We start from the raw sequence: 26,143 nt of genomic DNA, 5'->3' as shown, positions 1-26,143 counted from the left end.
CGTGTAAAATTGCTACAACTAAGGTCAAAGATTTGACAAGAACTCAGGTAGAAATGAGAGGTACGAGTGGTTGATTTTCACCCCAGAGATGGACGCTATGGTGACCTGTGGCCAAGGTAAACTGTTTTTAGAATTGCTCACACTTCTAAAGGATGCCATGATGAAACTGGGAAGAACTGTCTTTTACCATTTGGATCCCAAGTTTCCTGAAGCACAGAGAGAAACAGCTGATTCCTTCAGAGCCATGCCATGCCTATGGGTCCCAAACTGGCTGCCTTGCTGGACAAGAAGCACTTCCGTGTTGGTTAAATGATGGTAGCCAATGAGGGAATGTAACAGATTCCAAGTTCAGACTGCAGGATACATGAATGCTGAGTCCAGAGTCTGTGGTTTGGTCTCTTAGTTTTGCTCTTGAGTCTAATGCATGTGTCTCACTTTTCCGCCTCCTGCTACTCTGAAAGATTAGAAAGTGTGAAAGTAGAGCACAGGTGGTTTTTCTCATGATGCAGCCTTCCCACGTAGTGTGAGACCCCTTCCACCCACACAGGTGAGCCAGAGAGTTCCCCAGGGCTCTTGTTCGCAAAGCAAAGATGTCACATTAGGCAGGAGATGTCAAGATCTACAATGGTGATGGGCGAGTGATAGGAGCTTTTCTGGGTGGTTGTTGTTTGGTTGTTTTTTTTCCATGTAATTTTTGTTTTGTTTTTGCAACTAGTTCTTTTTATAGCTGCTGAGACGCTTGTCCTTTTGAGCACAGCTCTTTAACCCTCAGGCCTGGCTCCGAAAACCTCAGAACCGGCTTTGCGTTTTTTTTTTTCATGTTTGCTATCTTTGGAGTTCGCACATCCACACGACATGCGGTTCACAGCAACGGATACTTTGAGAAACCTGCTGGGTGAAGCAGGCCTTTTCCAAACTGACATTGGCCCAAATTCTGCCTCAGTTCAGCTGGATTGGGACACGTCTGTGTCAAAGGAGTGGTTCGCACCTGATTTGCCCAGAGACCTCATAGGAGGGGTAGTTAGATATAGGATAAGTAGGAATCAACAACAATGAAGTTAAATATAAAGGTGAAAGACCCTCACCTTGCAGGTAAACAAGCCTGTTCTGTTCTTTCCCTCCAATGCATCTGGCACTGGTCGCTCTCAGGTAGCACACTGGGCTTGACGGACCATTGATCTGACCCAGTCTATGACCTGTCGTGCATTCTTATGTAAGCCCTCTGTGGCCTTGTCTACACGGGCAAGTTTCTGCACAGGAAAGCAGCTTTCTGCGGTGTAACTCCCGAGGTGCGCACGCAGATTTCGTGATGCATGATAGAAAGGGGCCATGACAGGGACACACTGCCCTGTGGGGTCAAAGTCAAGGAGCTGTGACACGCCTACCACACGGTGCAGGAGGCAAACTGCTGCTCCATATTGGGGGCTAACTAACCCCAGCATCATGGCAAGAATCTACCTAGCAGCTGGAGAAAAAATATGTATGAGAGTCAAAGACACCCCCACATGGCCTATCTCTTCCCCAATCTCAACACCTGGAAGATTGTCTGGAAGACTCAGAATTTCAACTGCGGAGATTGGTCCCAGGCTGAGAGGGAATTCAGTCTGTGTATTAAGAACTCAACATTGCCTGGAGCAACCAGTGAGTGAGAAAAGCTGTTTGATCCAATTCTTGCTTAGTATATTCAAATTAGAGTTTAGACTGGGAGTCTGTTTTCATTTGTTATGTAACCACTTTTGACCTCTGTGACCAACAGTTAGACTCAGTTAAAATCTAACTTTCTGTAGTTAATAAACTTATTTTAATATTTTATACTTACTCCTGAGTTTGTCCAAAGTGTTTGGGAAAGTTGCTCACATGACAAAGGCTGGTGCATGTCCCCTTTATTTTTGATGAAGTGGCGAACTAATTAATGAGCTTACACTTTTCAAGAGAAGGCCATGAGTCGTGTAAGATGGTACATTTCTGAGGTGCAAGGCTGAGAGCTGGGGAGATATGCTAGTGTCTCTGTATAATTGAGGAGTGGCTTATAGAGCATTCATGCAACTGAGTTGGGTGCTTTGCTGCATGTTGTTGGCCAAATGATCATAGAATCCTAGGATATCGGGGTTGGAAGGGACCTCAGGAGGTATCTAGTCCAACCCCCTGCCCAGAGGAGGACCAATCCCCAACTAAATCATCCCAGCCAGGGCTTTGTCAAGCCTGATCTTAAAAACTTCTAAGGAAGGAGATTCCACCACCTCCCGAGGTAACCCATTCCAGTGTTTCACCACCCTCCTAGTGAAAAAGTTTCTCCTAATATCCAAGCTAAATCTCCCCCACTGCAACTTGACCATTACTCCTTGTCCTGTCATCTGCTGTCACTGAGAATAGTCTAGATCTGTCCTCTTTGGATCCACCTTCATTTAGTTCAAAGCAGCAATGACATCCCCCCTCATTCTTCTCTTCCGTAGACTAAACAATCCCAGTTCCCTCAGCCTCTCCTCATAAGGCATGTGTTCCAGACCCCGAATCATTTTTGTTTCCCTTCACTGGACTCTCTCCAATTTCTCCACATCCTTCTTGTAGTGTGGGGCCCAAAACTGGACACAGTACTCCAGATGAGGCCTCACCAATGTCGAATAGAGGGGAACGATCACATCCCTCGATCTGCTGGCAATGCCCCTACTTATACAGCCCAAAATGCCATTGGCCTTCTTGGCAACAAGGGCACACTGTTGACTCATCTCCAGCTTCTCATCCACTGTCACCCCTAGGTCCTTCTCTGCAGAACTGCTGCCGAGCCATTCGGTCCCTAGTTTGTAGCGGTACATTGGATTCTTCCATCCTAAGTGCAGGACTCTGCACTTGTCCTTTGTTGAACCTCCTCAGATTTCTTTTGGCCCAATCCTCCAATTTGTCTAGGGCCCTTTGTATCCTACCCTACCCTCCAGCGTATCTACCTCTCCTCCCAGTTTAGTGTCATCCGCAAACTTGCTGAGAGTGCAATCCACACCATCCTCCAGATCATTTATGAAGATATTGAACAAAACTGGCCCCAGGACCGACCCTTGGGGCACTCCGCTAGATACCGGCTGCTAACTAGACATGGAGCCATTGATCACTACCCGTTGAGCCTGACAATCTAGCCAACTTTCTACCCACCTTGTAGTGCATCCATCCAGCTCATAATTCTTTAACTTGCTGACAAGCATACTGTGGGAGACCGTGTCAAAAGCTTTGCTAAAGTCAATTAATAACACGTCTACTGCTTTCCCTTCATCCACAGAACCACTTATCTCATCATAAAAAGCAATTAGATTAGTCAGGCATGACTTTCCCTTGGTGAATCCATGCTGACTGTTCCTGATCACTTTCCTCTCCTCGAAGTGCTTCAGAATTGATTCCTTGAGGACCTGCGCCATGATTTTTCCAGGGACTGAGGTGAGACTGACTGGCCTGTAGTTCCCCGGATCCTTCTTCTTCCCTTTTTTAAAGATTGGCACTACATTAGCCTTTTTCCAGTCATCCAGGACTTCCCCCGTTCGCCATGAGTTTTCAAAGATAATGGCCAATGGCTCTGCAATCACATCCACCAATTCCTTTAGCACTCTCGGATGCAACGCATCCGGACCCATGGACTTGTGCACATCCAGCTTTTCTAAATAGTCCCGAACCACTTCTTTCTCCACAGAGGGCTTGCCACCTCCGCCCCATGCTGTGCTGCCCAGTGCAGTCGTCTGGGAGTTGACCTCGTGAAGACAGAGGCAAAAAAAGCATTGAGTACATTAGCTTTTTCCACCTCCTCTGTCACTAGGTTGCCTCCCTCATTCAGTAAGGGGCCCACACTTTCCTTGGCTTTCTTCTTGTTGCCAACATACCTGAAGAAACCCTTCTTGTTAGTCTTAACATCTCTCGCTAGCTACAACTCCAGGTGTGATTTAGCCTTTTTGATTTCATTCCTACATGCCCGAGCAATATTGTTATACTCATCCCTGGTCATTTGTCCAATCTTCCACTTCTTGTAAGCCTCTTTTTTGTATTTAAGATCAGCAAGGATTTCACTGTTAAGCCTAGCTGGTTGCCTGCCATATTTACTATTCTTTCTACACATCGGGATGGTTTGTCCCTGTAACCACAATAAGGATTCTGTAAAGTACATCGAGCTCTCCTGGACTCCTTTCCCCCTCATGTTATTCTCCTAGGGGATCCTGCCCATCAGTTCCCAGAAGGAGTCAAAGTCTGCTTTTCTGAAGTCCAGGGTCCGTATTCTGCTGCTTTCCTTTCCTCCTTGTGTCAGGATCCTGAACTCGACCATCTCATGGTCACTGCCTCCCAGGTTCCCATCCACTTTTGCTTCCCCTACTAATTCTTCCCGGTTTGTGAGCAGCAGGTCAAGAAGAGCTCTGCCCCTAGTCGGTTCCTCCAGCACTTGCACCAGGAAATTGTCCCCTACAGTCTCCAAAAACTTCCTGGATTGTCTGTGCACCGCTGTATTGCTCTCCCACAGATATGAGGGTGATTGAAGTCCCCCATGAGAACCAGGGCGTGCGGTCTAGTAGCTTCTGCGAGTTGCCAGAAGAAAGCCTCATCCACCTCATCCCCCTGGTCCGGTGGTCTATAGGAGACTCTCACCACGACATCACCCTTGTTGCTCACGCTTCTAAACTTAATCCAGAGACTCTCAGGTTTTTCTGCAGTTTCATACTTGAGCTCTGAGCAGTCATACTGCTCCCTTACATACAATGCAACTCCCCCATTTTTTCTGGCCTCCCTGTCCTTCCTGAACAGTTTATATCCATCCGTGACAGTACTCCAGTTATGTGAGTTATCCCACCAAGTCTCTGTTATTCCAATCACATAATAATTCCTTGACTTTGCCAGGACTTCCAGTTCTCCCTGCTTGTTTCCCAGGCTTTGTGCATTTATGTATAGGCACTTGAGGTAACCTGCTGATCGCCCCTCTTTCTCAGTATGAGGCAGAAGCCCTCCTCTCTCCTGCACTCCTGCTCGTGCTTCCTCCTGGTATCCCACTTACCTCAGGGCTGTGGTCTACTTCCCCTGGTGAACCTAGTTTAAAGCCCTCCTCACTCGGTTAGCCAGCCTGCTTGCAAAGATGCTCTTCCCTCTCTTCGTAAGGTGGAGCCCGTCTCTTCCTAGCACTCCTTCTTGGAACACTATCCCATGGTCAAAGAATCCAAAGCCGCCTCTCCGACACCACCTGCGTAGCCATTCGTTGACTTCCACAATTCGACGGTCTCTACCCTGGCCTTTTCCTTCCACGGGGAGGATGGACGAGAAGACCAATTGCACCTCAAACTCCTTTATCCTTCTTCCCAGAGCCATGTAGTCCGCAGTGATCCGCTCAAGGTCATTCTTGGCAGTATCATTGGTGCCCATGTGGAGAAGCAGGAAGGAGTAGCGATCCGAGGGCTTGATGAGTCTCGGCAGTCTCTCCATCACATCACGAATCTTAGCTCCTGGCAAGCAGCAGACTTCTCGGTTTTCCCGGTTGGGATGGCAGATAGATGACTCAGTCTCCCTGAGGAGAGAGTCCCGACCACCACCACCCGCCTCCTTCTCTTGGGAGCGGTGGTCGTGGAACCCCCAACCCTAGCACAGTGCATCTCATGCCTTCCAATTGGCGCAGTCTCCTTCTGCTGCCTTCCCTCAGACGTATGATCTGGTCCACTCAGATGCTGAGGTTGTGAGTTCAAGCATCAGCTTTCTTTAAGCAATGGCTTCTGCCATTCATCTTGTCCGTCGGAAAATACAATTCCGGCTCAGAAGACACCCAGGTTTTCTTCCTCTGCAGAGTGCAGGACAGATTCCACAGATCTACAAGGCTCCATTCTCCACCTGCACCCTGTGTCAGGAGGCATCAAGCAGAGCCCAGAGCACTGCCCATCCTGTGATTCTTGAGCCCCTGACTTCCCCCTCAACCTTTGCTCCCCAAACCACCTTCCTGCACTCCCTCTTGGCTGTGAGACTCAAACCCTGCCTGGCTTTCGATATGTTCATGTGGTTTTTGTCTGTCAGGTTGATGAGCATGTGGGTCCTGTGTGATTTCTGTGGATGCCTTGCATAGTTTTGTGTGCGTGTGTCTGATTTTTGCAGGCAAATTGTTTTTTGCTTCGTATTCTTTTGGTATGTGGTTTTTGTGCTTTCGTCTTGTGTGCTTTTTCTGTATGTTTTGTGTGGCTTTCCCTTATGTACATATGTCTACTGATCAATGGCTCCATGTCTAGTTGGCAGCCGGTATCTAGTGGACTGCCCCAAGAGTCGGTCCTGGGGCCGGTTTTGTTCAATATCTTCATTAATGATCTGGAGGATGGTGTGGATTGCACCTTCAGCAAGTTTGCAGATGACACTAAACTGGGAGGAGTGGTAGATACAGAGGGACCTAGACAAATTGGAGGATTGGGCCAAAAGAAATCTGATGAGGTTCAACAAGGACAAGTGCAGAGTCCTGCACTTAGGACAGAAGAATCCAATGCACCGCTACAGATTAGGGACCGAATGGCTAGGCAGCTGTTCTGCAGAGAAGGACCTAGGGATGACAGTGGACGAGAAGCTGGATATGAGTCAAGAGTGTGCCCTTGTTGCCAAAAAGGCCAATGGCATTTTGGGCTGTATAAGTAGGGGCATTGGGCTGGCTGGGATGATTTAGTTGGGATTGGTCCTGCTCTGGGCAGGGGGTTGGACTAGATGGCCTCCAGAGGTCCCTTCCAACTCTGTTATTCTATGATTCTCTGATTCTCTGTGTGCTGTGTGGGTTTGTGTGTGGGTCTGATTTTTGTTAATGCCTACAAGGGGCTGTGCAGTGTGTGATTTTCTCTTTCTCTCTCTGTTTGTATCTTCATGTGTAAATTCACTGGAATGTTTAAAAATATCCACAGCTTTGCCAATTTTCACCAGGAATTTTTCTCAGTCAACAAATTCTCACTTGTTCCCTACCGAAGTGTTCACTCTTGGATGGCATCAAATTAACCTATGAAATTCTGAACTAAAACCTCACCTGCTTTTCAGGGATTCTTCCTTAGACTCAGAGGATCAAGAGCTGGAAAATTCACCTAATTCAGTTTAAAGGCAAAGCTTCACTGAGAGTTGAAATTCCAAGCCCTTGTTTACAAAATGAGAAAAAGAGCCAGGGGAAGCACTTCCTTTTGATTCACAGAATAAAGCGTTTGTCATTTAAGGGTTTGTTTCCCATATTTTAAAACCACAAGGGGTCTTCGTAAACACCCAGTCTGACCTCTTGTCTAGCACGGGCCCGATACCTGCCCCCGAAGAATTCCTTTTCAACTAGAACAGATCCGTTTAAAAAAAAATAGATCCAATTTTGATTTGAAAATTTCCAGGAATGGAGACTCCACCAGGACTCTGGGTAAGATTTTCAATGGTTAATTCCCTTCCCTCTCAGAAAGCATGCCTTATTTCCAATCTGAATATGTCTAGCTTCACTTCCAGCCATTGGCTCACATTATACATTTGTCTGTTAGATTGAAGAGCCTGTTTGTAAGTATTGTTCCCCATGTAGGTACTTAGGGAGTGAGAGCGTCATCCCCTAAACCTTTTCTGAGCTCTTTGTGACTATCACAGCAAGGCGGGGGTTTTAAGCCTTTCATCCTTCTCATGGCTCTTCTTTCTCCTCTCAAATGTTTCATCCTCCTTCTTGAACTGGGGACCTCAGAACTGGATGAAGTGGGCACAACAAATACAGAGGTAAAAAGACCTTTCGACTCCTAGCTGAGATCCCACTGTTGCTGTATACGTGGCTGACATTCCTTGTTCCTAGATGTACACGCTCCCATTTAGCCTTAGCCGCAGGAAATAGTCATCAGCACCACCTCAGCTCTCCGTTCTGAGATTTACTTCTCACTCCCTAGATGCCAAAATATCTCCTTAGGATTCTAGATGGCTGTCCTCCACTGGCTGGATCAGATGTTCCTGCTTCCCCTCAGTAATCTTCAGATGATCCGTGTTCTCCAGAGCTTACCCTCCCAGACAGGACTGAACAACCTTTGCTTATAACTAGACCACCCGTGACCTCAACTAGGTGCCCTGAATGCACCACTTTTGAATTCCCTCCAAGTTCTAGCATAGAAATGCGAAGCAGTTGGTGTTGTAATGTTACAGGAGAGGTTGAAATGAGGCTATTTCTCATGTAGAAGGCAATGATTGTGTCAGGAAGGGGATTTGAACGCCCACCTGCATATGGAGCCCAGAACACAAATGACGGAAAGACACAGCCTTGAGTTTGACACATTAGACCACTCGGCCAGCCTGTCACTGTTAGTCAAGCCACTTATCAATCACAGTTTTCTTTAACTTGTTGTGAACTTTCCAGGGAGGTGGAGATGGCATATCTCTTTCAACTTCTAGAGACTTTCTAAAGCACAAGCGATTTTTATATGTCATCTCCCTGCTCCCTTTTTAAGGGAATAAAAGATGATTGCTACCATTCTGAGAAAGTAATGTTGAACCTCAAACTCCTGCCTGGTGGGCCAGACGGCCAAGCAACCAGCACCCACAACTTCTACCACCTTTTGTTTCCAAAATAGCTCAGCCCTCAGTGTGTTGAGCCTTTCTGAAATCTGGCCAAAATGTTTATTGCCCAAATGGGAGCTGAGTTCTTCTGAAAATCTGGCTCTAGGGGTGGGGGTGAGACCTTCTGAAAATTCTGGCCCATGTGTCTGGAAACTCTAAGAACCTTCAGAACTTTTATCGTGTGCTAGAACCTGATGAGAAAACCTTCCTTCTGTCGAACTCAGCAGAGATTTTTCTCATTGACTTACAATCACAGTGTTTCATCTTGATCCCAGATTTAGGTATCAACAAAATGCATTGATTGTACTTTTACAAGCAGTGTGAAACAAACACGCCTAGTTGGACAGAGGGATAGAAGTAGGTCTGCCACTAAACCACATTGCCTTTCATCAGTAGCTACCTGAGCAAGGTAGAAACCAGTGGCCAACAGGTGAAAGGCCCATCGTCTATGCTTAGAACATGACAGCAGCTAGCCCTCAGGAATGGAAGAGGCTAATGGTCAGTTTTGCTGAGATGGTTACTTCCAAAGATTGGTATATAGAGTGGGATGAAAGTTTTTTGAGTGAATATTTTATTTGCTGAAAGAATTTGGTTGACCCCAAATGATTTTTTGGTTTTGTTTCAGCAAGAAAACTGACATCTTGGGTCAACCTGAGTGTCTATTACTGTTGTTACAACATTGGTTAGGCTAGCTAGCAAGGGGGAAGAAGAATTTGCACCTGTCTATTTGTGGACAACGAAGTGCACAGTGGAAACATGCCCATATTCTGCTCCTAGTCAATGGGAAGCTTTGATTTTGATATGGTCTCCAAAGCCCTTGCCAAGATCACGTAGAAGATGGGGGAGTCAGGGAGAAACCGTCAATTTGTTCAAATTGCAAGAGAAGAATAAATTAAGGTGTTTTGCTGTAAAGTCACTTTTCCCTGACTGGGAATTGAACCCAGGCCGTGGTGGTGAAAGCGCCAAATCCTAACCACTAGACCACCAGGGAGAAGATGGGGCTATTGTTCTTCTCAGCTGTGCTACACTTCCTTAGGCTATTTTCTCTCCAATTTCTGAAGCTGCTCCTTTGTCCATTCCCTGAGCGGCTAAGAGCAGAGCGGGCAGGAACCCCTGTGCTCAGGGTCACAACCTGAGCCCAACCCAAGCCACTGAAACAAACTCAAATGATGTGTCAGCTTCCTCCACTAGGATCACAGAGCAACACAAAGAAAACCCAGGAGGAACAATCCTCCTCTGCCTTCACTGACCCCATTGCAACCCTCTCAGCAGCCGACCTGGACATTGAGCTGACAGGAACTTTGGCATAGAGAGCAAGGGAGGGAGTTTGCTCCCCCTCATTGTGAGCTGATTGCATTCTGACTCCATGTAACGGGGCTCTGAGCTTTGCCATCTTCTGAATTCTGTGTCCTAACTGTGATCATCCGCCCTTCCTTCAGTTACTTTGGGTTCTGCTGTTGTTCACCATTTCTGAGTGGAGATTTTAAATCACGGCTGTTTCTTTGTTAGCATGTCATGGGCTATTAGCAGTAGGAGGAAAAATCACTTTTTGTAGTGGTAAACAGGGTGGCCCATTTCAAACAGTTCTCTGTGAGTTCAATCCTTGAGGGGGCCATTTAGGGATCTGGGGCAAAAATTGGGGATTGGTCCTGCCTTGAGCAGTGGATTGGACTAGATGACCTCCTGAGGTCCCTTCCAACTCTGTGATTCTGTGAAAGGACATGTCAGAGGGCAGGGGACTTGACAAAGCCCTGGCTGGGATGATTTAGTTGGGGTTGGTCCTGCTTTGAGCAGGGGGTTGGACTAGATGACATCCTGAGGTCCCTTCCAACCCTGATCTTCTATGATTTTAAGGCAACCCCCATCTTTTCATGGACTCTGTATATATCTCTTCCTGCTGTATTTTCCACTCCATGCATGTGATGAAGTGGGTTTTAGCCCAGGAAAGATTATGCCCAAATAAATTTGTTAGTCTCCAAAGTGCCACAAGTCCTCCTCATTGTTTTTGCTGATTCAGACTAACACGGCTACCACTCTGAAAGGAAATCAAGCCACTAGGTAGGCGGAAGAAGAAGCGGAGAGGGATGCGGTGGGGTAAATGAAAGCAGAGGAGGATTGTTCCTCTTTTGTGTTCCTCTTGGGATTCTGATGGAGGAACCTAAATCGTAATTTGAGCTTGTTTCAATGCTTTTCCTTGAGCTCAGGTTATGAGCACAGGGGTTCCTTCACTCTCTGTTCCTGTCCCCTCTGAAATGGGGAATGGACCATTTCATAGAATCATGGAATATCAGGGTTGGAAGGGATTTCTTTAACTGGAGAGCAAGTAGCCTTAGAAAGCATAGAGGAGCTGAACCAAAAAACCCTACATTACCCCCCCTTATGGTCTACTGCAGGGGTAGTCAACTATTTTTTGTCAAGGTCCAAAATCTCAGTCAAGATATGATCAAGGTCCAGACTCCAGAGAAAATAATTTTATTTACTTATTATTATGATTTTTAAAAAGATTTCAGGGTCCATTAAAAATTTCTGGCGGTCTAGAGTTGGCCCATGGTACACCTGTTGAGTACCCTTGGTCTACTGGTTAGGAGTCTCGTTGATGCTGCCTTGGTTCCATCCTCAGTCAGGGAAAGAAACTTCTCGACACAATTCTCCATTCAGTCTTCACTGCAAATTAAAAAAAACCTCAGAACTTTCACCCCAATAGCTTATTATCTGGCCGTTTTCTGCCCTGTCCTGTATAAACACCAAAAGGGGCCTTTTTAAAAACCAAAGACTTTGAGATCGGGGCGAACTGGCTGACTCCAGCTGCCTATCTCTATTCACTTGTGTCCTGAATTGAATGAATCTCTTTGGATACACAGCAATCGTGAAGCATAAATCTGCTTCAGTGGATATAGTAGAAGCGATATTGCCTAAATAACACCTGGCTTTTTTCAAAACCAGCAATAGCCACAAGAGGTCCCAGAATCGTCTGAGATTGCCTCCAGCTGACAAAGGGGCCCATTTTTCAGCTAGGAATTCAACTTCTTTGTTCCATTTTCTCTGCTTTGAGTCTCTTTCCGCTTGTCTCAGGTAGTGTGGCGAGCAAACGCGCAGGTGGGTGAGATAATATCTTTGACTGGGCCAGCTTCTGTTGGGGACAAAGACAAGCTTTTCTGGGACCTGCATGGCTACAACTATGTAGCAAATGCTCATAAGCCATGAATTAGTTCTTCTTTCACACTGGAATGCATCACTTTTGGTGTGACACCAAGAAATTATTTATTAGCCCGTATAACCGTTTCTTCTCCACATGTTGAGATTATCTTTCGCCTGTAATGCCATCACGTATTAAAATTCCAAATGGCCAATTAGCAAGCACCAAAATAAAGAACAGCCAATTATTAATCTGCCTCACCCCTAGCCCTGCCCAGGATCTCTGCATTGGTTTAGGAAATATTTTCACATACATATTTGCAAATTGGGAAGTTTTAAATTGTGTCAGCTTCCGTCTAGAAAGAGAGAGTGGTAAGCTAAATTGCTCCAACACAGATTTCCCCATCTATGTGAAAGAAAGAATTAGAAAGAAGTAAGGAAAGTGAATCCAAGGTAAATGATTCTGACCTTTCCTTTGAAATGCTCGGTGCAATAAATCAGTGAATATTCCCATAAGTAAACTCCCGTAAGTGACAGAAAAGAGGGCATAGGAAAAGGCTGTCAAATGTTGTGTTAAACTTTAATTCATGAGCAAAATTGTGTGGCCATTAAATTACAACCCTAAAATATCGTCAAAGGAAAGAAAAAGGAACAAAAAGTGTGGGAAATACGGGTGTATTTCAGCAAAGGGCTTGGAATGGAGGAAGACCAAAACTGATCAGTCAGGGGAAAAGGCACTGTTTCTGCCTAGTTTTAAACCAGGGATATTTTACGTGTGAAGCAAACATGATAACCACCACACTACACTACAATCTGTGACAGAAACGAATTGTACCAATTTGCCCTTCTCACAATGAGGCCAAAACGCAGGCAAATCTCGTAAGCAAGAAACCTCACATCCACTCCACTTCTCCATGGACATTTCCCTGCCAGCTCCTCGGGAGCAACCAACAAGACAAGAAACCAAAATGCAGTAAAATCCAGGGCACGTTTCCCACCACAGGTTTCACTGACTGCGAAGGGTCATGTAGAAATGTTTTGCCTTTTCATACCTGAAGACTTGGTTATTCTCTCCTTCCCTGAACTGGAATGGAAAGCAAGGAGATAGGTGTGAGAACAAGCACTCCTAAGCAAAGGAAACAAGACACCCAGCATATAACCCATCAGCAGGAGATTAAAACCTGGGCTACACTACACAGTTAGGCCCGCCGACAGCATTTTACGTTGTCCTAATTACCTCACGGTGCACACTACAGCCTTGTCCCATCTATGTAAGTGCCCTGCTACACCCACATGGTAACTCCAGCTCCTCAAGAGGCACGGGGATTGTGTTGGGGTCGTTAGGACAACCCAGTATCTGTGTAGACACTGCCTTACTCACAGGGGCTTCTGGCTGTCTTGCCAATGTCATGGCTTCCGGCTGGCTCCCTTCATGGCTGCCCTCCGCTCCCTGATCCCAGCGGGGCTGCACCTGCCTGGCTCCTCGCAGGGCTGCTGCACGAAAGCTCCTGGCTCCCAGCGCAGGGAGCCGAGAAGCCTGAGCCCTTGGCCCCCGCCCCCACTCCTGGCTGGGAGCAGGCAGGCAAGAAGCCCAGGTGGCCGGCTCCCACTCCAGGGAGGAGGTGGGGAGTCAAGAGCCCAGGGGGCAGCTGGGCTCCCAGTGGGTAGCTGCATGGAGTGAAGAACCCCGTTTCTGAGCCCCCCCACACTGCCCCTCTTCATTCGGTGGAAGCACTCCTGGTGAAGACACACTCCGCCGAGAGAAGGAGGGGAGTGGGGACAAACTCAAATTAAGCTTCCGCTTCCTCCACCACGATCACAAGAGAAACTGAAAGAAAACTCAAGAGGAACAAGCCTCCTCTGCTTTCATGCGCCCCCATCACAACCCTCCCTGCTTTGTTTTCTGTCTGCATTTCCTTTTGAAACTGCAATGGCTGCTCCAGAAAACGGTCATGTCTCTGAATTCACAGCAACATCCTGAGGATGATAAACGTATGAAGGAATTCACGGTCCTTTATGACATAATAATAATTAATAAATTATTATTTGTATTGCAAGATTAATCTTTCCCTTTTGCAGATTCAGCTCCACATTGATTCTTGTTGCTCTTTGCAATGTATCTATCTATCTTGGCAACAGTATTTGCTGTTGTTTCAGGTGGAGCACTCAGCGTGTTACGTTTTTCTGACAATCTGTGTCTCGAAAATTCTAGCCAATATGCCTGGAACTTCCAAGAACCGTCAAATTATGAAGGAATTCCAGGTCCTTTTTTATATTACCATTTATCAGTCGTTATTATTCGTAGAGCAAAGATTAATCTTTCATTTTTTTAGATCCAGCTCTACGCTGATTCTTGTTGCTATTTGCCATGTATCTATAGCTATCTAGCTATAAAGGCAACCGGTTTTTGCTCTTGTTTCTTTGTATTTGTACACTGCAACTTTTCAGCCCAAGCCACATGACCCTGATTAATGTGACACCAGCCAGCCGTGGGTGATTCATTGCACTGTAGACATATCCCAACGTTATGTCTCCACAGCGATTCAAACACCCAGGGCACCTGTCTCAGAGCCTGGGGCAGCTGACACAGGCTTCTGGGGCTGCAGCTGCAGGGCTATAAAATGACAGTGGAGACAGATGGGCTTGAGCTCAATCTCTGAGGTCCCATGAGGGGTGAGGGTTTCCAAACCCAGGCTTCAGCAGGAACACCAGTATCTGCACCCCACTTTTCAGCCCCACAGCTTGAGCTCCAGAAGCCCACATCAGGTGACCCAGGCCAGCCCTGCTGCCATCTTTATCCCGGGAGAGAGAGACTCTACGGGGACGTCTCCATTGCAGTGTCAGCCCAGGGGTGGCAGGCTGTGCTCAAAGCAGCACCCTGGAAGCCCCATAGTCACCACTCTCATACAATTAAGGTATGATTTGTACAGAGTCGGCCTGGTGAGCTATCATTGTAAAAGTCGTGATCTGTTGAAGGCTAATACCTGGGTGGATGGTGTGCGCTAGGCTTGTCTGGGAAGTAGTGGAGTTTTGCTCTGGGTGCGTCACTGAAATATGTGATGAGGCTGGGAAATGGCCACCGCCAGCCTTTCCGGTGTGACGCTGGAGGAGCCAGACTCGCTGCTGGCCCAGTGAAGGTATCCACGCTCCCAAGGACTCTCCCAGGAACCGTGTACAATGCGGACTCCTCCGAGACAGCCCGGAGACAATGGACACTGCTTGACTCACATCAAGGCAGAGGAACTTCCTAAGAAGTTGGAAGAAATTATGAAAGAGGGGAAGAGACGTCATGACTTGGCCTCTCTCCCCCGCAATTCAACACCTTGCAACACATCTGGAGGACAAAGACTGAACTGAAATAATTCAGAGATCAGAAGAGAAGAAGAATAATCCATTCAAATCAACGTCCCCAAACAGACTAGTATTGGTTTCTCAGCAGAAAACTTTCCATGTGGGGGATTTTGTTTTCCCACTCAGACCTTGCCAAGGGAAGCAGAGAGAAAATCTTTGACTTGCCTCCTTCAGAACGCTTGGCCTAGACACTCTAGCTGTGGGTCACTGTCGTGGCCTTGCTGAGAACAGGGGCATTTTAACAATTTGCAGAGGTCCCAGGGTGTTTGGGGGAGATTATGAGGCTATTACCTTTTGAGATAAAAGCTAAGAAATACAGAACGAGACAATTCTTTCATACATCTGGCCTTTAGACATATTTCATTTAAAGCAGGGGGTCTAACATGCTGTGAGAAAGTGGAAATGTTGGAAGCTCAAATAATTCAGTTTTTTCTAGGTCTTGTGCGTGTGTAAATGGCACAACATGTTAATTTATAAGCACATGGTTCTTAATTTCGTTAAATATTGTGTGGTGTGTTAACTATATCAAGTGGGTTGTACAACACAATGACTTTTCCATGCGTTGCCCAAAACATATTTTTAGTATTCTTTACATGCACCGAACTCCTTGAACATAAAGTTGTTTATTTCATTCCTGTGCAGTGTGTTGGTAGCTCAGTTAATTGAGTTTATTGTCACTCTGTGTGTGTGTGAGGTACAACACAATAATTTAGTGATGCTGAAAACGTTCCCTTCTCCCTCCGGAACTGCCTTGGAATCACCTTCCCTTTGTAGATTAATCTACTCCTGTCAAGGTTCCTCCCCCAGTCTGAACTCTAGGGTACAGATGTGGGGACCTGCATGAAAAAAACCTCCTAAGCTTATCTTTACCAGCTTAGGTCAAAACTTCCCCAAGGTACAGAATATTCCCCCCGTTGTCCTTGGACTGGCCGCTACCACCACCAAACTAATACTGGTTACTGGGGAAGAGCTGTTTGGACGCGTCTTTCCCCCCAAAATACTTCCCAAAACCCTGCACCCCACTTCCTGGGAAATGTTGGATAAAAAGCCTCACCAATTTGCATAGGTGACCACAGACCCAAACCCTTGGATCTGAGAACAATGAAAAAGCATCCAGTTTTTTTACAAAAAGACTTTTAATAAAAAATAGAAGTAAATAGAAATAAAGAAATCCCCCCTGTAAAATCAGGATGGTAGATATCTTACAGGGTAATTAGATTCAAAAACATAGAGAACCCCTCTAGGCAAAACCTTAAGTTACAAAAAAGATACACAGACAGAAATAGTTATTCTATTCAGCACAATTCTTTTCTCAGCCATTTAAAGAAATCATAATCTAACACATACCTAGCTAGATTACTTACTAAAAGTTCTAAGACTCCATTCCTGGTCTATCCCTGGCAGAAACCAGCATACAGACAGCCCCAGACCCTTTGTTTCTCTCCCTCCTCCCAGCTTTTGAAAGTATCTTGTCTCCTCATTGGTCATTTTGGTCAGGTGCCAGCGAGGTTACCTTTAGCTTCTTAACCCTTTCCAGGTGAGAGGAGCTTTCCCCTGGCCAGGAGGAATTTCAAAGGTGTTTACCCTTCCCTTTATATTTATGACAACTCCTGTGTCTGTATGAGGAAAATATGGTTTCTATGAAAAAAACTCATTGTTTATTTCAAAGGACTGACACCAAATGGCCACACTATGGGGATACAACACCATGAGTAAGAACAGGAGGACTTGTGGCACCTTAGAGACGAACAAATTTATCGGAGCATAAGCTTTCGTGAGCTACATCAGATGCATGCAGTGGAAAATACAGTGGGGAGACTCCTATACACAGAGAACATGAAACAATGGGGGTTACCCTTCACACTGTAACGAGAGTGATCAGGTAAGGTGAGCTATTACCAGGAGGAGAGCCGGGTGGGGTCGGGGGGAACCTTTTGTAGTGATCATTGGAATTAATTTGCAAACTGGATACAGATAACTTAGGCTTGAATAAAGACTGGGAGTGGATGGGTCATTACACAAAGTAAAACTATTTCCCCATGTTTATTTTCCGCCCCCACTGCTCTCACATGTTCTTGTCAACTGCTGGCAATGGCCGACCTTGATTACCACTGGAAATCAGAGAAAAAAAGACGAGAGCAGAGTGGTTTCTAGACACCCACCCATCCATCTAACACAGACACACAGACTTTTCTAAGGCATTAACTTTTCCTTCTCCTTTATGATTCTTTAATGCCTCTGGAAATACCAATTCCTAGAGGCCCCTTTCACAGAGCAAACAACCACAGAGCAATGAGAAAGCTGGGGGCTGCCAGGTTGTTGAGGGCAAGTCTTGAAAGGGATGCCCAAACAATCCAGCTGGATCCCCGGCAACCAGATGTGGGGATTAGCTGCACAGCTGTGGCTGCTGCTCTGAGGGGAGCGGCATAAACTACCTGCCTGTGGATGCAGCCCACCAGCTGGTTCTCCTGGGGCAGATGGTGAGTGGTTGGGCAGGGATGCTGCACCGGCTGGGGTCTGAAATATGAACAGGGGTCTAAGGAACCTCAGCATCACAGTCATCAGGAGTCCAAGCTGCTTGGGGTGAGCTTGTGGGCAATGGCCCAACTGGATTGTTTGTGCATCCCTTTCGCCACGTCCCTTGTGATCCACCAGGGCTTGCAGCACCATGGAAGAGTACCCCTTGCAGTTTATGTAGTGGCCGCCCCGCTGTTCCGGGGCCGAGACAGGGATATGCGTTATGTCTATCGCCCCGCCGCAGTCAGGGAACCCCAGTGCATTAAAGCCATCCACACTGGTCTGCACATTTCCCAAAGTCACGACGCTTGATAGCAGCTGATCAATTATTGTGTTGGCTATTTGGATCACAGCAGGCCCCACAGAAGATTTGCCCACTCTAAACTTATTCCCGACTGATCGCTAGATGTCGGGCGTTGCAAGCTTTTCTGCAGGGCTATGGCCATTCACTTCTGAACTGTGAGGGCGGCTCTCATTTTGGTGTCTTTGCACTTCAGGGCAGGAGACAGCAAGTCGCAAAGCTCCATGAAAGTGGCCCTTACGCATACAAAAGTTTCTCAGCCACTGGGAATCATCCCACACCTGCAACGCGATGAGGCCCCAGCAGTCTGTGCTTGTTTCCTGGGCCCAGAATCGGCGTGCCACGGCATGAACCTGGCCCAGCACCACCATGATTTCCCAATTGCCACACGCCGTGCCATCTTTGTCCATGTCCTCATCAGTATAGTAATCGCACGGTCGTCGTTTCCTCGCCCCGTTTTGCAGGGACTGCACATACTGCTGCATAATGCGCGAGGTATTTACAATGCTTAAAACTGCAGCGGAGATCTGAGCGGGCTCCATGGCGCCTGCACGGGTAATCCTGGAAAACGGGCGCGAAATGTAGGAGAGCAGAGTGGCAGGGGAAGAGGTGCTGTTTGGTTCGTGGTAGCCGAAGAAAGGCGGGAAATGGTTGTCTTCCGTGGTTTTCACGGAGGCGGGAGCCCCGGACAGACAACCCGGAGAAGCTCGGAAGCGTGGCACCAGTGGGAGAGCAGAGTTGGAGGCAGAAGAGTTCGATGAGGAAGAGAAAGAGCAGATAGTAGAGATTACATTGGAAGGGAAGAGGAAATGAGAGGCGGATTCATCGTTGCAGGAGAGCAAGCGGTGCACCGTCTGCTGAAAGCAGTACGGCGTCTGCATGCCAAAAAGGCGTGAAACGATTGCCCGCCATGGGTTCCTGATGACACGCACCAGAAACACCCGCAAGAATGTTTTTGCCCCATCGTGCACTGGGAGCGTTACCCAGAATTCCAGTGGGCGGCGGGAACTGCGGGAACTGTGGGATAGCGACCCACGGTGCACCCGCTCCAACGTTCGATGCTAGCCTCGGTACTGTGGATGCACTCTGCCCAATTCATGTGTTTTAGTGGGGACACCAAAGCCTGAATGTCTAAAATAGCTCCCAAAATTTTGAATCGAATAATTTTGAACTAATTTCATACTGTAGACGCACCGTTAGAAAAGTCTGTGTGTGTGTGTTAGATGGATGGGAGGGTGTCTAGAAACCACTCTGCTCTAGTCTTTTTTTCTCTGATTTACGTTAGAAAATCTAAAGCAGGGAGCAAGAAGAGTTGCCTTCTCTGAGGATTGAACTCAGGACCTTCAGATTATGAGACTGATGCACTGCCCGCTGCGCTAAGAAGGCTTGGAAGAGCTTTAGGCTCGGTGCTTATAGAACCAGCTGAGCAGTGGGGAACCAGCTGAGCAGCAAACAGCAGGACTTTGCCTGGGAGTTCACCTGGAGTGAGCCCACTGAGGATTAAACCCTAACGACTTCTCTGAGGAATTACTGCATCTCCGGAGGAAGCTCATAGTAGGAAGGTAATATGGATGGGGAGTGTTCAACTGTTGTGACCTGCACTGGATGTGCCATCTTTGTCTTTCTTCCAGAGGACAGAAGCGACTTTGTCTGTACAAAGTGCAAGCTGGTCTCCATATTGGAAGAGAAGGTTCAAGGTCTGGAGCAACAGGTATCGACCCTGCGTTGCATAAGAGAAACTGAAGGTTTCCTGGACAGACGTCAGGATATGCTTCTATGGGCACAAGGTTCTGAAGATTCAGAGCAGGCTGCGCAGCAGGGACAGGAGGACTGTGAAGAAATCTGGCAACATGTGACCTCCAGAAGAAGAAGGGGGAAAGTCCATGGACCAGCAAAGCGGACACAGGTAAGTAACCATTTTCATGTTCTCTCCAAAGGTACCATTGCGGGGAGTGACCCAGATGATACGTCTGGGGGAAAGGAGCAGAAGGAGACTCCACCAGTTGAAAGGCATGAGATGCACTGTCCTAGGGTTGGGGGTTCCACGACCACCACTCCCAAGAGAAGGAGGTGGGTGGTGGTGGTCAGGGACTCTCTCCTCAGGAGGACTGAGTCATCTATCTACCACCCTGACCGGGAAAACAGAGAAGTCTGCTGCTTGCCGGGGGCTAAGATTGACAATGTGATGGAGAGACTACCGAGACTCATCAAGCCCTCGGACCGCTACCCCTTCCTGCTTTTCCACGTAGGCACCAATGATACTGCCAAGAATGACCTTGAGCGGATCACTGCAGACTACGTGGCTCTGGGAAGAAGGATAAAGGAGTTTGAGGTGCAAGTGGTGTTCTCGTCCATCCTCCCCGTGGAAGGAAAAGGCCGGGGTAGAGACCGTCAAATCGTGGAAGTCAAGGAATGGCTACACAGGTGGTGTCGGAGAGAAGGCTTTGGATTCTTTGACCATGGGATGGTGTTCCAAGTAGGAGGAATGCTAGGCAGAGACGGGCTCCACTTAACGAAGAGAGGGAAGAGCATCTTCGTGAGCAGGCTGGCTAACCTAGTGAGGAGGGCTTTAAACTAGGTTCACCAGGGAAAGGAGACCAAAGCCCTGAGGTAAGTGGGGAAGCGGGATACCGGGAGGAAGCACGAGCTGGAGCGTGTGAGAGGGGAGGACTCCTGCCTCATACTGAGAACAAGGGGCGATCAGCGGGTTATCTCAAGTGCCTATATACAAATGCACAAAGCCTGGGACACAAGCAGGGAGAACTGGAGATCCTGGCAAAGTCAGGGAATTATGATGTGATTGGAATAACGGAGACTTGGTGGGATAACTCGCATGACTGGAGTGCTGTCATGGATGGATATAAACTGTTCAGGAAGGACAGGGAGGCCAGAAGAGGTGGGCGAGTTGCACTGTATGTAAGGGAGCAGTATGACTGCTCAGAGCTCAAGAATGAAACTGTAGAAAAACCTGAGAGTCTCTGGATTAAGTTTAGAAGCCTGAGCAACAAGAGTGATGCAGTGGTGGGAGTCTCCTATAGACCACCAGACCAGGGGGATGAGGTGGATGAGGCTTTCTTCCGGCAACTCGCAGAAGCTACAAGATGGCACGCCCTGGTTCTCATGGGCGACTTCAATCATCCTGATATCTGCTGGGAGAGCAATACAGCGGTGCACAGACAATCCAGGAAGTTTTTGGAAACTGTAGAGGACAATTTCCTGGTGCAAGTGCTGGAGGAACCGACTAGGGGCAGAGCTCTTCTTGACCTGCTGCTCACAAACCGGGAAGAATTAGTAGGGGAAGCAAAAGTGGATGGGAACCTGGGAGGCAGTGACCATGAGATGGTCGAGTTCAGGATCCTGACACAAGGAGGAAAGGAAAGCAGCAGAATACGGACTCTGAACTTCAGAAAAGCAGACTTTGACTCCCTCAGGGAACTGATGGGAAAGATCCCCTGGGAGAATAACATGAGGGGGAAAGGAGTCCAGGAGAGCTGGCTGTATTTTAACGAATCCTTATTGAGGTTACAGAGACAAACCATCCCGATGTGTAGAAAGAATAGTAAATATGGTAGGCGACCAACTTGGCTTAACAGAGAAATCCTTGCTGATCTTAAACACAAAAAAGAGGCTTACAAGAAGTGGAAGATTGGACAAATGACCACGGATGAGTATATAAATATTGCTCAGGCATGCAGAAGTGAAATCAGGAAGGCCAAATCACACCTGGAGTTGCAGCTAGCGAGCGAAGTTAAGAGTAACAAGAAGGGTTTCTTCAGGTATTTTGGCAATAAGAAGAAAGCCAAGGAAACTGTGGGCCCATTACTAAATGAGAGAGACAACCTAGTGACAGAGGATGTGGAAAAAGCTAACATACTCAATGCTTTTTTTGCCTCTGTCTTCACGAACAAGGTCAGCTCCCAGACGACTGCACTGGGCAGCACAGCATTCAGAGGAGGTGGCAAGCCCTCTGTGAAGAAAGAAGTGGTTCGGGACTATTTAGAAAAAGTGGATGTGCACAAGTCCATGGGGCCAGATGAGCTGCATCCGAGAGTGCTAAAGGAATTGGCGGATGTGATTGCAGAGCCATTGGCTATTATCTTTGAAAACTCATGGCGATCGGGGGAAGTCCCGGAAGACTGGAAAAAGGCTTATGTAGTGCCCGTCTTTCAAAAAGGGAAGAAGGAGGATCCTGGGAACTACAGGCCAGTCAGCCTCACCTCAGTCCCTGGAAAAATCATGGCGCAGGTCCTCAAGGAATCAATTCTGAAGCACTTCGAGGAGAGGAAAGTGATCAGGAACAGTCAGCATGGATTCACCAAGGGAAAGTCATGCCTGACTAATCTAATTGCCTTCTATGACGAGATAACTGGCTCTGTGGATGAGGGGAAAGCAGTGGACATGTTGTTCCTTGACTTTAGCTAAGCTTTTGACACGGTCTCCCACAGTATTCTTGCCAGCAATTTAAAGAAGTATGGTCTGGATGAATGCACTATAAGGTGGATAGAAAGCTGGCTAGATTGTCGGGCTCAACGGGTAGTGATCAATGGCTCCATGTCTAGTTGGCAGCCGGTATCTAGCGGAGTGCCCCAAGGGTCGGTCCTGCAGCCGGTTTTGTTCAATATCTTCATTAATGATCTGGAGGATGGTGTAGATTGCACTCTCAGCAAATTTGTGGATGACACTAAACTGGGAGGAGTGGTAGATATGCTGGAGGGTAGGGATAGGATACAGAGGGCCCTAGACAAATTGGAGGATTGGGCCAAAAGAAATCTGAGGAGGTTCAACAAGGACAAGTGCAGAGTCCTGCACGTAGGATGGAAGAATCCAATGCACCGCTACAGACGAGGGACCGAATGGCTTGGCAGCAGTTCTGCAGAGAAGGACCTAGGGGTGACAGTGGACGAGAAGCTGGATATGAGTCAGCAGTGTGCCCTTGTTGCCAAGAAGGCCAATGGCAAGTTGCAGTGGGGGAGGTTTAGATTGGATATTAGGAAAAACTTTTTCTCTAAGAGGGTGGTGAAACACTGGAATGCGTTACCTAGGGAGGTGGTAGAATCTCCTTCCTTACAGGTTTTTAAGGTCAGGCTTGACAGAGCCCTGGCTGGGATGATTTAACTGGGAATTGGTCCTGCTTCGAGCAGGGGGTTGGACTAGATGACCTTCAGGGGTCCCTTCCAACCCTGATATTCTATGATTCTATGATTTTGGGGTGTATAAGTAGGAGCATTGCCAGTAGATCAAGGGATGTGATCATTCCCCTCTATTCGACATTGGTGAGGCCTCATCTGGAGTACTGTGTCCAGTTTTGGGCCCCACACTACAAGAAGGATGTGGAAAAATTGGAGAGAGTCCAGCGAAGGGCAACAAAAATGATGAGGGGACTGGAACACATGAGTTATGAGGAGAGGCTGAGGGAACTGGGATTGTTTAGTCTATGGAAGAGAAGAATGAAGGGGGATTTGATAGCTGCTTTTAACTACCTGAAAGGTGGATCCAAAGAGGATGGATCTAGACTATTCTCAGTGATAGCAGATGACAGGACAAGGAGTAATGGTCTCAAGTTGCAGTGGGGGAGATTTAGGTTGGATATTAGGAAAAACTTTTTCACTAGGAGGGTGGTGAAACACTGGAATGCAATACCTAGGGAAGTGGTGGAATCCCCTTTCTTAGAAGTTTCTAAGGTCAGGCTTGACAAAGCCCTGGCTGGGATGATTTAGTTGGGGTTGGTCCTGCTCTGGGTAGGGGGTAGGACTAGATACCACCTGAGGGCCCTTCCAACCCTGATCTTCTATGATTCTATGACCCTCCTCCAGGAGTGACAGAGCCTGGCATGTGCTGGAAGAAGCGGGGAGCTCTGGTGCCCACAGACCCGTCCTGTCAGCTTTCTCAGCATCAAAGAAATCAATTCTCCCTGCCCCTGAGCAACCCATCCACAGCTAGTGGCAGCATCGGTGGGGGGTCCCAAGCTTTGCACCAACGTCCACATTTCAGACCTTCCTCTCATGGCACTTTCCATGTGAATTAGGACAAGCAAGCTGGTGTAGCTCCATGGGGTAATAGAAACCAGGGCTGCAGGGAAGGCTTGAACTCACAACCCCAGCAATATTGCCCTTTGCACTAACCACTTGCACCCCTGCAGGGGCTCCTTGGACAGCGCTGGGAAGTCGGCCGTGATCCGTCTCTGTGGTTCGCACCTTTGCCTGGCAATTGAAAGGCTGCCGGTTCAAACCTCACTCAAGGTGTGGCTTTCCAGCAATGAGACTCCAGTCCATTTTAACAGGAAGAAAATCTCCTCTATTCTGGTTTAGCCCCATTTGACTCCTTCTGCCCGTCTTCTTCCTCCCCCATCGGTCCCTTTCCTTCCCCATTGGGGCCATGCAGAGGGGAGCCCCAGTCAGTCTCGGTCACCGAGAGGCTGTATCCCATAAGGGGAGGGAGGGGTCGCTGTAAAGCATTGATAATGGGTGGGGAGAGGTGTGCGTGGTTAGGGGGAGAAAGTCTGGAGAACTAACAGTGGGGCCCAGAGAGATTCCCCCACAGACTGGGGAGATCCCCTGCTGCCCACCATCACCCAGCTCTGGGAAGAACAACTTGGGATTGCTTGGGGAAGCCACCTTTAAAAACACAAGTGTTCCATGCTAGTTACATTTTAATAAGACCAAAGCCGCCTCAAACCCAGTGTCACAATCACTGGGATGACTTCGTCCTGACATTTTACCGGCCGCAGCCACAAAGCGAGTCAAATTACGGCTCCCGTTCGGCGTCAAGGCCCACAGACGAACCCAGAGGCTTTTCGTTCCTCAGGTTCTGCCATCATTTCATTGCTGGCCTGTTCCGAGATTCATCGTTGTGCAAAGCAGCGTCAGACCCTGAAACTGGGTGAGCCCAGAGCAGAGGCTGCCTTCATTTAACCTTCCAAAAACCAACCCGCCAAAACGTGGATTAGCACCCATGCTCCTCCAGCTGCAGGGGAGGCGCCTCATCTGGGCCCCTGGTGCCCATGCTCCAGCAACATAAGACCACGGGGGCCTGGCTCCACCAAAGTCCGGGGCCCGGTGTCTCCCCCAGCCCCGCCTGCTGCCCCCGGGCAATTTAAAAGGGCCCGGGAACCATCACCGGCAGCACAAGGGGGCTAAGGCAGCTTCCTGCCCACCCTCGCTCCGTGTAACCCTTCTGCCCGTCAGAGTTGGCAGCAACAAGGGCCAGCTTCAGTATCTAGGGGATCCATTCCAATAACACAATGCAAACCGGCTCGAGCCCCCACCCAGTGACCTGGGACAAATATGTACCACCCCCGCTGGGCGCCTCCCAGAGGCAATCCTTCCCCTCTCGTAAGCACCTAGTCTGAGTGTAGCAAAAAGCCTTTTAATAACAGAGAGAAACAATGTGGCATTATGTTGGGGAAACAGCACCAACAGGATTCATAACACAACCCATGAGCAAAAAAAAACCCACCCCAAGCAAATTGGGGCATGCCCTTTCCCTTTGGTTCTTGAGTCCAGCAACCCCAAATCACCCAAAATCCCAAAAGTCCAATGACCCAAAAGTCTCTGTCCCTGGTCAGGGCAGCCCCAAAGTTCAAAAATTTATCTGCAGAGCTTTACCTCCCAACCTGGGTGGAGATGGGGGCGGGGGTAAAAGGCACCTTACATGATCTGAAGCTGACCGCCCCACAGCCCCATAGGCCTCCGCTCCACCAGCCGCCCCACAAACTGCTTCGCTCAGCTCCGCTCCGCGGCCCACCAGCAGCTCCCGCCGTCCCATGAACTGCTCCACCAGCCGGTCCACAAGGCACTCCAGCCGTCCCGCAAACTTCTCCACAATAGATCTTCAGGCTCCCCCACTACTGAACACAACGCTCAGTGATTTCGGCTCTTACTCAGTTCAGCTCTTTGGTGAAGTCAGCTCGTAGTAGGGGAGCCTCAGTGCTGGGACACCATTAGCCCGAAATGAGCTTAGCAGCCTGTAACTAGAGTCCTAACGGAATCAAAATTAGCTCTGAGATTCCACAGTGGAGAGAAAAGGAAGAGCAATTAGCATGGAAGGCCATCACCAAGGGACCCATGGCACCAAATATTAATACTTGTCCCCACCCTCTCTCAATTCACAGCGTTTTGGAACCCATGACCCTTGCCTAGCGAGTGCTACTTAGTTGATGGTGAGTCCCTCCATCATAACAAAAGGCCAAGTACAGTTCCCAGCACAGTTCCCATAATCAGGGTAATAACAATTTATTCTTCCTGCCCCAATAACAGAGACACTGGGGATCCCACAGCAGCCAAAGTGAGCATTTGGGCAGCTATGGCCTCG

General features: G+C 48.0%; 1 protein-coding gene and 2 non-coding genes across 3 annotated transcripts in view; 1 reads left to right on the top strand and 2 right to left on the bottom strand.

Moving 5' to 3' along the window:
* LOC140904782 (uncharacterized) overlaps positions 1-26,143 on the top strand; it is a 189,573-nt gene that overhangs the window by 120,921 nt on the left and 42,509 nt on the right.
* TRNAE-UUC (transfer RNA glutamic acid (anticodon UUC)) lies at positions 9,449-9,520 on the bottom strand. Its single transcript has one exon. It is a non-coding gene; the product is annotated as a tRNA-Glu (tRNA).
* On the bottom strand, positions 19,147-19,219 carry TRNAM-CAU (transfer RNA methionine (anticodon CAU)). The gene has a single exon. It is a non-coding gene; the product is annotated as a tRNA-Met (tRNA).

Source organism: Lepidochelys kempii, unplaced genomic scaffold (genome assembly GCF_965140265.1).
Source record: "Lepidochelys kempii isolate rLepKem1 unplaced genomic scaffold, rLepKem1.hap2 scaffold_69, whole genome shotgun sequence".
Lineage (NCBI taxonomy): Eukaryota > Metazoa > Chordata > Testudines > Cheloniidae > Lepidochelys > Lepidochelys kempii.
This window is presented reverse-complemented; position numbering and strand designations above follow the sequence as displayed.